We start from the raw sequence: 12,752 nt of genomic DNA, 5'->3' as shown, positions 1-12,752 counted from the left end.
AATAACACCATGATTTTGGATAATGCTTTACCCTTACTTTCCCCGGGGTAAATCACTATAAATAAGCTCCAGCCCCCTACAAAATACCTGATTGGAAACATTATGCTTTCTCCTTTTGAACTATGTTGTCAACAACTTTACATCTAATATATTTTGTGCATCTGTTGGATAGTTTACCTGCCTATCATATGTTTATATGATATAAAATAAAAGCCTAACAAGATGGAAAGACTGATGCTGTGTCTCAAATCGGATACTACACTGCCATGTAGTGCAGAGTGTAGTACAGAGTGTGCACGGTATTTGACAGGGTAGTGTTGTCCCAAGTCAACACTCACCGGAAATGACGATCGCAACAGGTAACCGTTATTGTAGCTCGCTTGACTGCTCCTTTGCTTATTTGCTAACACACCTGTGTCACGCGACGTGGTAATTAAGCCACCATCGGCGCCTCCTCTTGGTCGTCGTTTTATCAAGATTGAAAACACGTTTGCGGTCTTTCCCTTTCTGCTACGCAACCAAGATGGCGACTGACGACGGAGAGAGGTGTCCATCGTTTTACACTTTTCTGTTTTTTTGACCGTTTTGAGCGCAACATCCGGGCAATTACAGTGAACTGCATGTTGAGTTTGCAGAGTCCCTCTGAAATGGGATCTTTATCTCCTTATTCGATGCAGTGCATTTCCTTCTGAAACATTTGAGGCATCTTCAGGCACGACATCAGTTTGATTTGAGCAGACGAACAAAGTAGTGGGATTTTTGAAAACTTTTGTAATGGCCTAATTGGTTGAAGTTCATGTCGAGGCCTAACCTGTCCGGGAAGTGGCAGTGGACCAGGAAGTCAAAGTTTTCATTCAGAATATCTCCTGATATAAAAGGTAAGATTCATTGTTCTTTACCTTCTAACTTTAGATAAAGTTTGTTCATATTGAAAGCATGTTGGGTTCAGGTTTTAGTCTTCTAACAAACAGTTGTTGTGGTCAGTTGTTGAGTTTCTCAGTCACTGGTTGGTCAGTACACATCACTTCAGTCTTGCTTGGTGTTACAAAGAGGCCACAAAACATCATCATCTACATCATTTTTCTATTTTCCAATTGAGTAAACATCAAACATGTCGCTCTGATACGATTTGGAGCCGCATGGTGAGAAGATTCCCAGGCTGTGGGATTGATCGAGTTTGAAGGTGTGTGTTTAGGTAATGACAGTATCTGGAGCTTTCCCAGTGTATGAACATGAATAAATTGACTTTTTTTTTTAACGCAGAGTTAAATTCATTGTGTCAGAGTAGGAATATTCTGGCACATTATTGGGTATTGTATTACACCGCTTTCATATTCTGTCTCTCTTTTGGGCTTGGGGCCCTGAACTCAAAAGAATTTGAAATGACCTCGAATGTTCCTCTGTTTATTTGTATGTTTTTTTATTCTTAATGATTAGTTAGGTGAGTCCTGTCTCAGGTAACAAGCTGCTGCTGTTATAGATTGTCATTTTTATATTTATTAACCTTACACTCTTTTCCTCTCCAAACCCTCATGGACTTTAATGGGTGTCACCTGTGTCATCATTGTTGGGGTGTGACAAAAAAGTGAGAGGAAAGAAACTCTATAAAAACATGTTACCTGGACCTAGGGATTTTTACTATTGAGTATTGCTTGTGAAGCAAAAGCCATAGACATCGATTGTTGGTCAGAGTCTGTTAAAAACACATCGATGAGCCACACTGTTGCACTGGGTGACTTCATCACGATGAACATGGGCATTGCAGTTTATATTGATTTGATCCCACATACTGTATTCTTTCCAGCCCATGTAAGTACTCACTAGTCCCGTAGATCTACAGCTGAAAATATTCCAGAACAAATACACTATTGACTCTTGTTTGGGTAATCTATTTGTCCAGCTGTTTTTTTTTTTTTAAGGATATTTTTAGCCTTTTTGTTTTTTAAAAAAAGAAAAAGAGAAGAACCAACAGGCTTGGGGCTGAGTGACACAGACAGGCTAGTGAAGACGAAAAGTGTTGATATTATACATAAACTGACACATTGTTGGTTCTGGTTTTTATCATGGGATTTTTTATTTTTTAATTTTTTTTTTAAATGAGAGAAGTTTAGAATAACATCAGCCTCCTGCTTTAATCCACAGACACACAATATCACTGCTGCTTTGAAAAAATTGTAGCTTTAATCCAAAATTGACCAGTATATAAATAATATAATCTCTCACTATAATGTATGTTCATGCTTTTAACATGTTGCATATGTATGGAAAGAAATAATTTTGCTTTGCTGTTTGTGTTTTTTTAATTAAGCTTTAAAAAAAAAAAAAAAGTATTTCCTTGGCTAAAAAAATAAAAGAGAAGATGAATGTTTGCATACTTAAAGTCAGCTCTCCTCTCACAGCAGGGGATCCTCTCATGTGAGTTATTCTCAGCAAAGCACAGTCTAGACACCGCCAAATTTAAAGCCAGAATAAAACATAAAACACAATTGAAATAAGTGTTCTTGATCTTAATGCACATTATCACTGCGTCCTAGGGATAAAACACTTAAAAGTCAGTCATGAAGAAGAGAGAGCCTGAGGGCACTTAAGGCTGGGTACATGGCTGTGATGCACCCAGCTACTTTAGCTGTCATGCAGCAATATCTCAGAGCCTTTGCTTATGCTTGGCTTAAGCCATTTAGCAGCGCCCTGGTTAACTGAAACCGACAAAACTTCTGATTCCAGCCTGATCTTGGAATAACACCCCTGGCGATTGTGAAGCTGTCTTTGCCCATTTCATCCAGCGTGGCCCCACAACTGCGTTTGTAGCTTACAGAGATGCAGAGGAAGATGCCTTATGATGCTACGACTGTTGCCCAGAGAAATAAATCGCATGGAAAACATTAAATAGAGAAATTAGATCTGGCTGACAGTTGTAGAAGGAAAAGGGGTGAGACTTGTTCTACTGCTTGAAGAGGGCGCCAGACTAAAGGGCGCAGAAGTGCCATCATGTAAATAAAACAAGATGGCATTTGGCCACTTAAAGCCAATGGGCTCTCCAAAGGGTAAAGTGTTGGATGATTTCAGTGGAATATTTGCCACAAGTTGCTCTTTGCACAAAGCAGTTGCCCAGAATCGCGCTGCGCAACAACACTGGGTGATGAGATGTTTACAGCTGAGTAGAAATGTGAACACTGGGCATGTGAGAAGTCAAATCTGCTCATGACTCTGGACAAAATTTCACTGAACATCAAAGATACAATGTTACCAGATGGAATATAGGGCTTAGATATGGCAGCTTGTGCAACACACAATTTCTGTAATATAGCCCTAAATGGATAGCCGGATATTTGCTTCATATAGTTCTGTTACAAAAAAAAGAAGGAAGCAAAGGGAGCTGCAAACCCATCAAGAAAAGAATGGCAGTGAAATGCCTCTGACATTGTGTGACTATATATTTTTAACACTGTGCACTGTTTGCCCTGTCTGCAGCATCCAGCAGACATCACAGTGCAGCACAGCACCCAGACAATCTGTAAAACAAATGTAGTTTATAAAGGCCAGTGTTTTCATCACCGCATGCTCATGCTAACAAGTTAATTACGCATAGTCCTGTGCACATGAACTTTAAGCTTGTATTAGCAGTCAAAAGAGATCTGCCGTTAGGTGCACCAAGCTAATTATGTGATGATAAATCTTCTATGGCATGAGGTAATTTCTCATTGCTCTTTAAAGATAGTAGAGAATGTGGCAGATAACTGCTTGAAGCCTTTGCGAGTCAGCAGCGGCTAAGCTAAATGTGGCAGCAAGTGTCAGGCCAAATCAATACACGCTTCCCAGGATTCCTTTGGTGCCATAATCCAGGCTGTGGTGGGCACTGACCCTGGGGAGGCCTGGCCTCTTGTTTTCTTGCCCTGTTTTTTCATAAGCAGCTGCACTTATGGATATGACAGCACTGAGCACAAGCTAATTACCTTTTTTTTTCTTTTTTTTTCTTTTTTTTTTTTTTTATAAAAAAAAAAAAAAAAGAGCAGAATTTGTGCTATAAACCACTTAGCTCACATCTGAGACACATTGAAACTTCTTTTCCCAACAGTGGGCAGCTAGCTAGCCCCTGGGAAGTGGGTGGTGTAGAAGGAGAGGAGGATGGTGTTTCACAAAAATTGTGGATGACCTCAAGCTCAAAGGCTGTACAATTTTCACTAGCTGTGAAACTGAACTCTTAATGTGTGTTGCACGGATGATTTATGTGTCAAATCTTCCCTTTGGATGTGGAGTTTTGGTCAACTATTTCACCTCACCAATTCATAATTTGATTTTAGCATGAACTGCATTTTACAGATATTTCTCTGAGAGAGGCCCCCGGTGTCTTCCAGTTGATTTCACAGATCCCATTAAATCATAATCTTGTATTATCTGCCTTAAAATAACAAGAGATAATCCTGGCATCAGGCTAATCAGCCATGAAATTGAAGAATCTCCTTGGCCAACTGGATTCCGCTGCTGCAAGTTAACACATGATCTGTAGAGAGTCCAACAATAATGAGGAAAAAAATTGAATGTGTTTGCATCCAAAAAATATACAGTTTGTAATGTTAATATTCAGTGTAAAAACATTAAAACCTTTGGAATAAATCTAGATGTGTACTTCTGGCTAATTTTGAATCACTTCTCTTTCCTATAACAGGAGTCGCAGGTCCCAAATAAAAGCCCGCCTCCTTCCTTCACTCACCAGGAGAGATCATTTAATCCAGGACGAGGAGTTGCAAGGAGTGCGAGGATTTCCAGAACATCACATCTTCCCTTGTAAGCGGTACTCACTTACTTAAGCCATCAGCCAGTCATTAAAAATGTAAAATTAACGTTTTTAAAGTGGAACATGATTCTGCTTTGCGCTCAGGAGGCAGTGAGGCATGACGCCTGCATATGAAATGCATTCGGTCATCCCCCTGGCAACAGGGAAGGAAAAGGTGCATTGAGTGAAAGAAGAGCAGATTGCTTTTATTCTTTATTTAGAGAGTTATTCTAGACACTGAGTCACAGACGCCCCCGCCAGTGTAAAAATCCTTCCTGCTCAATTGAGGCTGTTGGAAGAAAATGTTGAAGGCTGAGGGTCTCTGTGGGGAGAGTATGAAAAGCAATCATGGATTTTTATTTATCACAAACATTTTTTTTCTTCTTTTTTTCTAAATTGTAAAAATATCGCAGATTTGGGTTGTTGACGTTATTTTCCTCTTGAGACAGTCGGTACTGGCAGGGTCAAGACAAAAACTGACATAATAAGATAAAAAGACAGTGAAATTTTTCACTTGTGAGCAAACAGCCGAGGTGTGTGTGTGTGTGTGAAGTTAATTGCATTTGTTAACAGGCAGGATCCTTTATGAAATGTGCTTTTGTTCACACAAATGTTTAGCCCTGGGCCGTGGCCTTAAACTTAAATGTAGTCGTATTAATGTGTTCCGGATGTGTTGTGTGTAATGTGTTCCATATTGTCAATTTCCTGCATAAACAGTGTATCCAGTTCCTTCAGGATTTAGTTTAAATTGTCTTCTGTGCACTAGAGCCCAGCAGATAAGTCGGCCAGATGATATTATGTTACCGGCCCGGCTTATCATGAATATCAGCACACACTGATAGACGAGAAGATATTGCAGTAGACAAATGCCAAAAATATATTTGAGATCATTTTGAAAGTGTCACAGTCACACTGTGACGTTAATTAGCAAATCACCAGACTAACGTGCTAATCTAAGGTGGAGAACATACCTGCTTAACATCAGCATGTTAGCAACTTTACATTAGCATTTAGCCTTATTCAACTGTAAAATGTCCTGCCCAGAACATGTCTCAGTAAAAATACTTCTTAGCAATAAAGTCCACTTACTGGAAGTTTTCTGGAACTTTCAGGCACATCTTGTGGCCTTCATCGGCACTTGAGTTTGCTAAGTTGTCATGAAGATGGTTCAATTGTCATCCTCATGACAACTTATTTTATATACTGCTGTATAAAATGTCAACAAGGAATATTGGTAATAAAGTTTTAGAAATGCTCTGCTCCCCAGTTAGATAAATGATTAGTGCCTGTAGCGAGTGGTGCATTGTGGTTCTAACACTCATGGTTTGAGCTACTCATCAGCACAGTCTTCACATTTCATTACAGCTTCCTGAAGCTCCTACTGTGGAGTTTTAACTGAGGAACTGAGAATTTAAAGGCACAAATCATTTCCCCTTCTTGTCATCATCAATCATAATTACGCAACAATTTCTTCACCTTGGATCAATTTGTGCCACTGAGATCAAACAGCAGTGTTAATGGGCGCCCAGATTTCTCTAAAGGTAATCTATATCATGTGGTGTGAGCAGCGGCCTTTCAAGCCCCCAGTCAGCGCATGCTGTGTATTGTTTGTCACTGAAACAGTTTTTCCCCTGCAGCTAAAACGTAAATATATTCTTTTGTCCCTTCCGCATGGTTGATCACACTCTTGGTCTGTCCTGTTGACAACCATGGCTACTGAAAGGGTGCAAATACACCCAATAATTATGTTTTAAGATGAACACGATGCTGTGTGTCCTGGCATTTAAAAGTTAAACATTAGGTGTTTTTAAAACCGATCTTTAATATGGGATACTCAGTTTTGCTTGATTAAAAAGTTCTGCTTTTTAAATGCGGTTGCTCCCCTAATCACTATTGACAAGTGAACAAGCTCTAATCATCATTGTTTCACTCACAACACAAACTGGGGCTTCAAAGGTTTCACCCACGGTGCAATTACACCTAATTACTCTCACCACTGGAGTCGGTGAGGGGCTCTGTTTTCAACCCACTCTGCCTGCAGATGGGATGTTTGAAAATGTTATGAATGGATGTTGTGGAGAGGGTGGTTAGGAACAGAGAAAGAAATACTGTAAAATATCATACCAGTTGGATAAAAGGGGGGTGTAGCAGTGGGCATGACTTCACACAAAGATCCACATGGATTCACAGATGACCACACTGTGTGTCTAACAGCAGATAAAGGAAGGTTCAAAGAATATTATTGATCCAGCCAAACATCACTGAAGCACTAAAGAGCTCATTTCCAAATGCAGAAGTCCTGTTAATTGGTCAAAAACTAAGTGGTACAATGAAAAGTTATTGTTGTGCATGAAAACTGAAACTTTCAAATTCAAAATGTTTTTTTTTTTTTTTTTTTTTTTTTAAACATTCTTTTCCCTCTAAACTTAAAGAAAAACTAAACATGAAAGTTAATTCTTGACCTTGACCTAAATAATCTCAACTAAAGGTCCACTTACTAGTCTCTTCTGGGGCTTTCAGCTGTACCACATAGTCTTCAAACACAAGCAAAGTCCTACAAGTGCTTTAGATGAAATTAAACGGCTCATAATCTTGCATGTCAACAGAACCCTGAAAAACTGGTCACAAATAGATGAAGACTGTGTGTTACAGCAGAAAGCTCTTGAAAAGGCTCATAAGGCAAAGTTAGCTTTTTAAATTATTTGAAAGACTTTCAAAATAAAACTAGTGGCTGGTTTCCACGGTCTGCCAATTTATTTTACAGTTGAATTTTAATGAAAACTTGTGAAGGAATGAATATACAACATAACAGCAACTTCCAGGTTGAGTTAATACGTTTGCCGTAGAACGAGCCCAAACACTTGGACAATGAGTTACAGTTCAATTGTTGGACTCCTCAGCCAATCCCATCACATTATTCCAAATTGCTTGAAACCACATTATAAAGTCTCAGTGCTTAAAAGGCATTAGCATGTATACCCAGGAGGTGTAACACTATAGTGTTGGGAAATACTGTAAGAAACAGACTGCAGCAGATGAAAGGGCATGAGCCCATCACTCTGCCTTACATGATGTGTTTGTAGTTAGCAGGAGGCGGTTGTCTCTTACCCCCATGTACTGTAGTTTAAGCACCCTGTCACTTTAAACTAGCAAGATGTGAAATTTTGCTGTGTGACTGCTGAGAATAGTAATGCCTGGGAAGTTGTATCCTGTGGCTCTTTTGGCTCAAATCAAACCCAGAGAGGCACAAGGAAGAGCCAAGCAGCAGCAATGCCCACTTGAGAGGCTGGTAATGTAATCCCTCAACAAGTTTGTTTGGGATCACAGAGAGGCTACAGGCCTGACACTCGTTCATTTTTTTTAAAATTTTTTATCCTCAGCTATAGTTGTTAAGAGGTCTGTAAACTGCTTCGTCTTTGTGGTCGATCTCAGCCACAAGAGCTTCCTTTGCTTTCATGAATTCTTCTTCAGGTCTGAAATATTAAGCCTCTTAAAGGCGAGAACAAACACTGTGACCGTTAAGCTGGTTATCAATATGACATGGGCGTGATGACCAAGGTTGGGCCGGGTCTGTTCTGGGTGAGTTGGTGTTGAGTCATCAGGTAAAATCATATAATGTGTGATATGTGAAGAGTCTGAGAAAAAACAGGCTGTGACTTGACGTAAAGACTTAATACCAAAGTTTTTTTTTTTTTTTTTTTTTTTTTTTTTTATAAACATGTTTGATATTTGCGACTGACTGATTGCGATGGATAACGTCACGCGTGTTGCCCGAGGGATACATACCGGTAAATTCAGTCACATGTTTCCCACGCCTCTCCATCCAGGATCCCACCCAAACTGTGCTTTTTTAATTCCTCTTTTTTGGCCTTTTCTGCACATTGTGCTCCATATAAACTGTGCAAGCTGCTGGTTGCTGTCCATGTTTGTTTTGGTACAAAAAAAACAAAACAGTTGGGATTCTTGCAGGATTTACAGGGCCATCTAGTGTCAGAGCTCCAAAAAAAACCATTTAAACAACAGCAACATTTGAGACGGTAGAAACAGTTTGCTTCCTCTTCTAAGCCTTTTGCTGCTGACCTTCTGTGCCCATCATGGGCACCAGCCATGTACATTTGAGATAATGTGATTCATTATGATGATGATCGTTAAACAACACAGGCTTTGGCATTTCGTGGTATCACAACATAGTGCTCTTATGTGTCTTGTAACATAATGTCCACTCAGTAACAAACATAAGCCATTAAGTCGTTGACATCAGAGATGACTACAACAGTCACAGATCTGAGGTCATGTTTAAATAATTTAGTTTATTTGTCATCACCAGAAATATGCTCACAGTCTGTGGTCTCCAACACTTTTTGTGATACTATCATTGTATGAAAACCTTACAACAATCCCTTAGGTCCGTGTCACTACAAATACGTCCATTTCACAAACACCAGAGCGAACCTTTGGCAAAGTTATTTGGTGTTTTGAAAATATTTGAATTTGTATGTGGCGGCTGTAGAAATGCATAAAGTTGTGAAGGCCTGCAATGAGCTGAAAAAATGTCTTTCGAAACAATGTGGCAAAGGCAATTTTTCCACTTCCAATTGGAAGTGTGTAACTACATTTTATTGAGGTTAGCAACAGAAAACAGCTGGGTGGTGATTTAAACTCCATCGTCAAGTGAAGGCTGATATGAAAATAGGAGATAGGACAAAGTTCCCACAGACTACACACCGGTGGTGGGGTAAAGCCGGCAGGTGGTTGTTGGAAACTTTGAGATGGACTTTGATGATGGGGAGGTGATGGGTTGCACAATAGAGATGAATAGATCAGAAATGAGCAGTGTAGGAAAGTGGGTGTGACAGAGATCAGATCAGGAGGAGGAAACGGCAGGATTACTAGTGACATGAGATCTTCCTTTTTGAACTGTTGCAAAAAACTTCATTTGTGCTAAGTTGTGAAAACAAAATTGCTACTGTGCTGTGTTATTTTAATTGATTTTCAGCCCCAAACTGTAGACAGAGAGATTACATTTACTTTATAACTACAGTTGCTGCCCTAAAACGCACCAGTTGACAATGAAGATTTTTTTTTTTTTTTTTTTTTATTAATTTAGCAACTGGTCAAATATTCATGTGAAAACAAGCCACATATTCAGCAAACCACTTGAAAATGTGAGGGAAATTAACATGACAGTATTCTCTCACAGTGCAGTCACATACTGTACAGCAGAAAGCATTATTGTTCTTTTTTTGCATCAGCTCCTGGCAATGAAAATAAAATCTGTCAGAACAGCTTTAGTGTTTTATAGCTCAGAGGAGACGCAATATAATAATGTTATGCACTTGATTGTCACAAAACCAAAAATGATGACACAAGAAATGCCTGTGAGTTTAGCAGTGGGGGTGGGGGTCATGAAAATTGTGTTTTTCAGTTAAGCGCTAAACAAGACTGATTCATGGACGTTTCAGGCTGAGATTTACTCTGCGTTTCCATGAAGCAGCCTGCCCCCCTTTTGTAGCTAGTAAATAACCTGTTGTAAAAGACTTAATTTTGATCACCCTATGTCCTCCTCAACGATGAATAACTGGTTTTTAATTTCCAAATGTGTGGGTGTTTAATGAGGCCTAAGACATTTTATTCTCCTGCTATAATGCTGTCTACAAAATTGTGCGCTGCTGAGTGTAATCATGCAATGCTATCTGGCACAGACACACTCTGGCGGCAGCGAGGCAAAACCTGCAGCCCAGAACTGCTCCACTTAAGGGAGGCTGATGTGAGAGGAGCAGACAGGCGAGAGTGGAAGGCCCTCCAGTCATGCAAAATGCAAAAGAAATATGACTTTATTACAGCTCCCTAATGGTGACATAACAATCTGTTCAGCCACTTCCCTCCAAATCTCCAAGCATTTGGGGAGAGTGCTTCGTCCCACACGATAGGATGGATATGGAAGTCTCTCTGTATGAGTGAGGTTAAACACAATCGGGTTTGAAATCCAACTTTGACCAGCTCGTCTGTGACAGCTTTTATTAATTTATTTTTTTTATTTTGGTTGTTCTGCATGTCAGCGCAATAAATGGTCCTGACAGGCAAAAACAATGTCTTTGGTCACTGAATGGATTCCCTTTAATGCAGTATGTGCTGTCTATCAACTCTGCAACCACTTAAAAATAGTTCATTATATTTGGAAATATACTCATGATTTTTTTTTTTTTTTTTTCTCTTTCAGAATGAGATGAGAAGATTGGTACAAGTCTCATGTCTGCAGTTAGCATTGATCTAGCGCTTGTAGGTTATTGGCTTAGCCTAGCATAAATCCTGGAGGCAGGGTTAAACAGTTAGCCTGGCTCACAGTGAAGTTCAAAAACACACCTACCTCTAGAGTGCAGTAATTAACACAGTTAATCCATCTGTTTCATTCTTACACAAACAGACGTGTGGTTTTTGTGACAAGCAACAGTTTATCTATCCACCTAGCGACAAGATGACGATTCAGTCTGGCTAGCAGGCTAGCTTCAGCTCTTTGAACTTCATGCACAGACGTGAGATTGGTATCGATCTTCTCATCTAACAAGTTACATCTGGTCATATTTATGGTGCTCTGAATACATTAACGCTTCACGAAGGAAATCAACAACTTCTATTCATCCTTTTTTTTAAGTCTTCCATCAACCTACATTTCTTTCCAGTCAAAATATCTGATTTCTGTAAAGCTCTTACAGCTTTCCTCTAACATTTCAGATCAAGTAACAAAAGTGTTCTTGTGTCTTTTGTTCTTGAATTGAGGCTTCAAACATACACAGCAAATCTCATGTTAGGATTTCTGTCAGTTTAAATAAATTTTACCCTGAACAAGTCCAAATATGAAATGTCAAATGGCCTTATTCATTTTTTTTTTTTTTTTTTCCTCTTTCTGTTCAAACACCAAGTTTTGAGACTTCTGGTGAAAAGACACAAAGATACTGGTCATAACCTTTTCAGGGCAACAGTACAAGGGTTCACTATTTGATGCCCAGTGATAAATCTTTAACCAGGAACACTTTGCAGCTATCTATTTGTGGATTTGAAAGATAAATAAAATAAACACAAACTCTGTTTTCTCTTTTGTAGGGTTTGTGGAATTAAAGTGGTGAATAATACATGGCTGAAAGCACCCGTCATCTCTCTGAGCTGCATCTTCTCTTGGACACCGGGGGGATTTGGAGGCAAGTAAGCACAGATATTTATGAAGCGTTGTTTGATTTCAGAAGAAACAGATGCTGTCCAGTCACCTCAGCACTCACCTGTTTTTAAAGCACCACAGATAACACAGGAAATCACCTTTTTATGGCTTCATAGTTTTGAACTTTTAGCTCTAACAGAAGCTAAAAGCATGATTTTTATTTTTATTTTTTTGGACTCGCTGATGTTACAGTAGAAACAATATTCTAAAAAAAAGTTGCATTACATGTGAAAGAGAAAAGCCTAAGAGCAAAACTTTGACATACTTTAGCAGAGGTGCTGTAATACTGTGAATTATTGAAAATATGTATGAGATCACTCAATGTGACTGAACTCTGAGTAAATATTTCTGCTCTGTTCTCCAAATAATTCAAAAACTCTTCACTATCATTGTTAATTAAGAGGGAAAAATAGGAAATCTGTTTCCTCGCTCAATATGCTGTTTCTGTGGTGCCGTCTGTTGATGGCGAAGACAGGTCAAAGCCAAATGTCCCTGAAATCCAGTGTTTTTTTTTTTTTTTTGGATATACATGCGAGCTGACGCAGACATTCGTTGACAGTCAGAAGTGGCTGTGAACTGTGACCTTTCAGCACGTCACTCATCTCGGCTGATGAGTAATGTCGACAGCTGTGTTAATAGTGGCTTGGGTAGCAGATGACAGGTTGTATGAGAGTCTTTTGAGCGTCCGATCATGATGTTGATGAGAGCTCAACCTCGGGCTCCTGTCATGCTGGATCCACTTGTTGGCTGAAATGTTCTGTGGGG

General features: G+C 39.4%; 1 long non-coding RNA gene across 1 annotated transcript; it reads left to right on the top strand.

The window, feature by feature from the left end:
• Positions 1–345: 345 nt before the first annotated feature.
• Positions 346–11,968, top strand: LOC130164549 (uncharacterized). Its single transcript, XR_008826625.1, has 3 exons — positions 346–878; positions 4,667–4,785; positions 11,876–11,968. It is a non-coding gene; the product is annotated as an uncharacterized LOC130164549 (long non-coding RNA).
• Positions 11,969–12,752: the final 784 nt, after the last annotated feature.

The sequence above is a fragment of the Seriola aureovittata genome, chromosome 23 (genome assembly GCF_021018895.1).
Source record: "Seriola aureovittata isolate HTS-2021-v1 ecotype China chromosome 23, ASM2101889v1, whole genome shotgun sequence".
NCBI classification, from domain to species: Eukaryota; Metazoa; Chordata; class Actinopteri; order Carangiformes; family Carangidae; genus Seriola; species Seriola aureovittata.
This window is presented reverse-complemented; position numbering and strand designations above follow the sequence as displayed.